Here is a 4,672-nt window from a genome sequence, read left to right as displayed (position 1 = left end):
CGAGGGAGCTGAGGGAGAACTACTACCTCTTCTGGTCGACGGAGACACGAGCGCATCCGCGCACGAAGGTACTTCCCACCGCCGCTTGGAAGAAGGCCCCAAACGGATACCCTTTCTTCGCCTTGTTCTTCTACTGCGGGCTCTGCCCGCCTTTCTCTGAATTCTTCTGCGATATCATGAACACCTACGGGTTCCATCTCCTCGACTTTACCCCCAATGCCATTCTGACCATGGCAGTTTTCGCGCATCTCTGTGAAAACTTTGTCAGAGTCCATCCCAATGTAGCCCTCTTTCGCCACTTCTTTATACCCCGAGTAGAGAGAGGAGAGCCTTTATCCGGCGGAATCGCCTGGATCTCAAGGGCCAGCAAGAAGGAAACTTATCTGGAGGGAGAATTCCGCGGCAAGTGGGAGGAGTGGAGAGCAGACTGGTGCTGGATTGACAAGGAGAACCCGCAGCCATTCACCACCCGGCGCCAAACCAAAGTAGCACGAGGCAGCGATTGGAGTGACGTGGCCCCGGAAGACGACGGGCTAAAGATTGCTGTCACCCGGATCCTATACCTCAGGCTTGCCGGGCTCATTGTAGGTGTTGTTGGCATGGATTTTCTTCGCTGCCGCATCGCCCCCCTGCAGGAACGGGGGAGTCCCACTTGGGAGTTCAAGAATACGGCCGATATCATGAGGCTACGGCCGGGCCTCAACTTCAACTTCACAGTTCTGGAGCTCAACGCGATGCTCCAGAAGCTATTCAAGTACGACCCTCAACACCCCGAAGTTTCCAGGTTGCCGGGGGGGTCGTTCCGCTGTGCAACAACTCCGCACTCGACCGCATCCGTGCAATGATGCCGTTGTGCGACTCGCATGGAATTGTCCCAACTTGGCAAGAGCATGCAGACGACGTCGTGCAGCAATTCTTCGATGACTTGGTAGAAGTGTCTATCCGCTCCGACGAGAAAGATAGCCTCACCCGCGACACCACCAATGTGGAGATGGCACTCATCGCCACTAGGCTAGAAGAGGCGGCGGCAGCCGCAGCCGCGGGCGAATTTGGATTCACCGTGGAGGAGGCAGAGGCAGCAGAGGCGGAAAGCCGTGCCGAGCGAGGGGAGCCTGCCGACGAGAAAGAGCTTGCCGGGCATAATGTCGAGTCGAGCGAGCCCGCCAAGGATACGAGCGGCTCGCTGGAGATCAACTCGTCTTCCTCCTCATCTTCAGACAGCTCGCCGCAAGCAGAGCCTCCATCCCCACCAAGAAGGCGTCTCCGCAAGGTCGGTGACGTAGCGGAGCGGCAGGCGAGGCAATAGTCGCCACGCCGCGTGACACGTTCCACCGCGGCAAGCACTGTTACCGCGGGAGCACCTCACGCTGCGACGGCCACTGGAGCGGGGCCCTCCCGGACCACCGCTTCTACTCCTGCCGCTTCTCACGCCGCGGCGACAGCCAGAGCGGGGTCGTCTCAGACCGCCGCCACTGCCCCCGCCAAGCGGCCAAGGGAAGCTACTCCTCCGCCTCCTCGCGCCGGATGTGAGCCAGACTTCGACTTCTCCGCGTTCAGCTCCAACGAGGAAGAAGAAGAAGAGTAAGACTCCCTTGTGGTACTTGTAGTTCTTCAATCCTTGCTGTTTGTCTTGTATCTCATTTGCTTGACTCTGAACTTGTTCCTTTTTAGGACTCTGGCCCAGAGAGCAGCAAAAAGAGACAAAGTCCCGGTGATTGTCATCGAGGACAAACCTACTGCGACAGCAGGGGGTGCGCCCGAGACAACCTTGCCGGACCCGGCAACTTTTCTCCAGAGCAGCCCCTAGCGTAAGTATATGGTTTGCTTTCCACTGTGAGATGCACATGGATACTCTGTCTTTGCTGATATCTTACTGCTGGTTTGTGTAGGAGCAGAGCAGCCCCACCAGGAGCCAAGGGAGAATCCCCCGACAAGGGAGAGCTCTCCGGCAAGGGAGGGCTTTCCGGTAAGGGAGAAATCTCCGGCAAGGGACAGCACCAGCGGCCCTCCGACGGTGGAGACCACGATTGCAGAACCCGGCACAGGTAATCCTTTTGCTTCAAAACTTTCCTTGGGTTCTTCTTCTTTTGATCTTCTTGGGTATTTGCTTGACTCTTCTCCCTTTTCCGGCTGTCAGACCCATCTGCTACGGAGCCGATGGAGACCGAGGTTGCCGCCGAAGAAGCGGCCGGTGCTGACGATCCCGCCGGCGCAGAGGCTGCCAAGGCTGCCCGCGGCAACTGGCGAGGGGTCTGGTGATCGCACTGACGGCCCTGAGGCCGCAGGAGCGCCAGGCGCTACACCGACCGCCGACCCGTCCGCCGTTGCCGCAGCGCCAGGCTCCGAAGAGCCCCAGCCAGGCGTCTACTTGAAGGCCGGCGATGACGTCTTCATCAACCTTCCCTGGGCATCGAGCTCCAGGGCGCCGGTCGAGGGAGAGATCTTCGACGGGGAGGTGCTTTCCTCCGCTAGGCTAACTCTGGTTGACGCGCCGAGCAGCAGCAGCAACGAGCCTGAGGAGGAGCGGCTGCTGCGGAAGCTGTTGTCACTCTACCGCGTGCGGCAAGCCAAGCTGGAATCCCACGAGGCGCTTGTCGCGAAGGTGGGAGCAGACATCGAGTAGCGCGCGGAAGAGCTCGAGGGTTTCCACCAGGAAGCCCTCCGGTCCCTGGCGGAGGAGCGGGAGCAGCTCGCCGAAGCGCAGAAGGCCTTCCTCCTCGAGAAGGCTGAAGTCGAAGAGCAACGGCGACTTGTCGCTATGAAGCTATCCGCGGAGGAGGGCGAGCTAGCCGGAGCAAAACTTGCCGGGAGCTTCTGCTTCAACGGAACAAACCCTAGGGCTTGCCGGAGCAAATTGCTCCTCAGAGCTCTTGGCGTTGATCTTGGGGACCTTCTTGGCGGCGGCTTCGGGAAGCTCTGCCGGAAAATAGTCACCAGAAATCAACTTCCTCTTCTTACTCTGTCCAGTTGATGGCGTTACGAATGGTTGAGTCAGCTTGAGCACAAAGATCCCTGGTTCCACAGGTAACTTAAGCGCAGCGCACTTTGACAGGCCATCGGCAACGGTGTTCTGAGCTCTTGGAACATGCTCCATCTGTAAGCCATCAAAGTGCTCTTCTAGCTTTCTCACTTCATCGACGTAATCTTCCATCAACGGACTCTGATAACTCTTGTTCACTTGGCGGACGACAAGCTGTGAGTCACCCCGGACAATGAGCTTCTTGATCCCAAGGTCTGCCGCGATCCTAAGACCAGCAAGCAAGCCTTCATACTCTGCAGTATTGTTTGTTGCTTGCTCCTTGGGAAAGTGCATCTGGACTATGTACTTGAGGTACTCTCCGGTGGGTGCGATAAGCAGCACGCCAGCGCCGGCGCCTTGTAGCGAAAAAGCACCATCAAAGTACATCAGCCACTCTTTGCTTGCTTTGTCGACGGGGATGCTCGTTTCTGGAATTTCTTCATCTGGTGTTGGCGTCCATTCTGCTATGAATTCTGCCAATGCTCTGCTTTGGATAGTTGAAGTACTCTCAAACTTGAGGCCAAAGCTTGACAGTTCCAGTGCCCACTCAACAATCCTGCCTGTCGCTTCTGGATTCTGTAGTATCCTCTTCAGCGGAAAGCGAGTGACAACTGTGATCTCATGTGCTTGGAAGTAATGGCGCAGCTTTCTCGAGGCCATGAGAAGGCCGAAAAGCAATTTCTGCACGCCAGAGTACCTTGACCTAGCCCCTTGCAGAAGGGAACTGACAAAGTAAACTGGGCGCTGCACCATTTTCTTTTGTATCTCCTCGCGCATCTGCGCACATCCATCTTTGTCGGGACCAGAGCTTGCCGGGGAAGCCCCCTGCTTGTCGCTGGATGCGCCTGCCGTGGTTGCTGGCTCGTCATCTGCCTCCCTCTCTGCCACTACCGCAGCACTAACCACTTGATTGGTTGCCGCTATATACAGCAGCAACTTCTCTTGTGGCTTAGGTGCGACAAGTGTTGGAGCGGAGGACAGGTATCTCTTCGAGTCTTGTAGCGCAGCCTCCGCTTCCGGAGTCCATTTCATTGGACCTGCCTTTTTCAATAATTTGAAAAACAGCAGGGCGCGCTCAGCAGACCTAGAGATAAACCTGCTGAGAGCAGCCATGCAACCGGCAAGTCTTTGTACATCCTTGATGCGCTTTGGTGCTTCAATCTGCTCAATGGCCTTGATCTTGTCGGAATTGGCTTCGATTCCCCGCTGAGACACGAAGAACCCGAGAAGCTTGCCGGAGGGGACTCCAAACACACACTTCTCGGGGTTGAGCTTGAGGCTGATCTTGCGCAGATTTGCAAAGCTCTCGTCTAAATCTTGGATCAGAGTTGCCTTGTTCTTGCTCTTGACCACTATATCGTCCATGTAGGCTTCCACATTTCTGTGTATTTGTGGCTCAAGAGCGACATGGACTACTCTTGCAAATGTTGAACCAGCATTTTTTAATCCGAAAGGCATCCGTATGAAACAGTACGTGCCACATGGAGTGATGAATGTGGTCTTTTCCTCATCCTCTTCTGCCATGAAGATTTGATGGTATCCTGAGTACGCGTCAAGAAATGAAAGCAAGTCACATCCGGCCGTGGAGTCAACAATCTGGTCAATGCGCGGCAAAGGAAATGGGTCTTTGGGACAAGCTTTGTTAACATCGGT

The sequence above is a fragment of the Triticum aestivum genome, chromosome 3A (genome assembly GCF_018294505.1).
Source record: "Triticum aestivum cultivar Chinese Spring chromosome 3A, IWGSC CS RefSeq v2.1, whole genome shotgun sequence".
NCBI lineage: Eukaryota > Viridiplantae > Streptophyta > Magnoliopsida > Poales > Poaceae > Triticum > Triticum aestivum.
Note: the sequence above shows the minus strand (reverse complement) of the source record.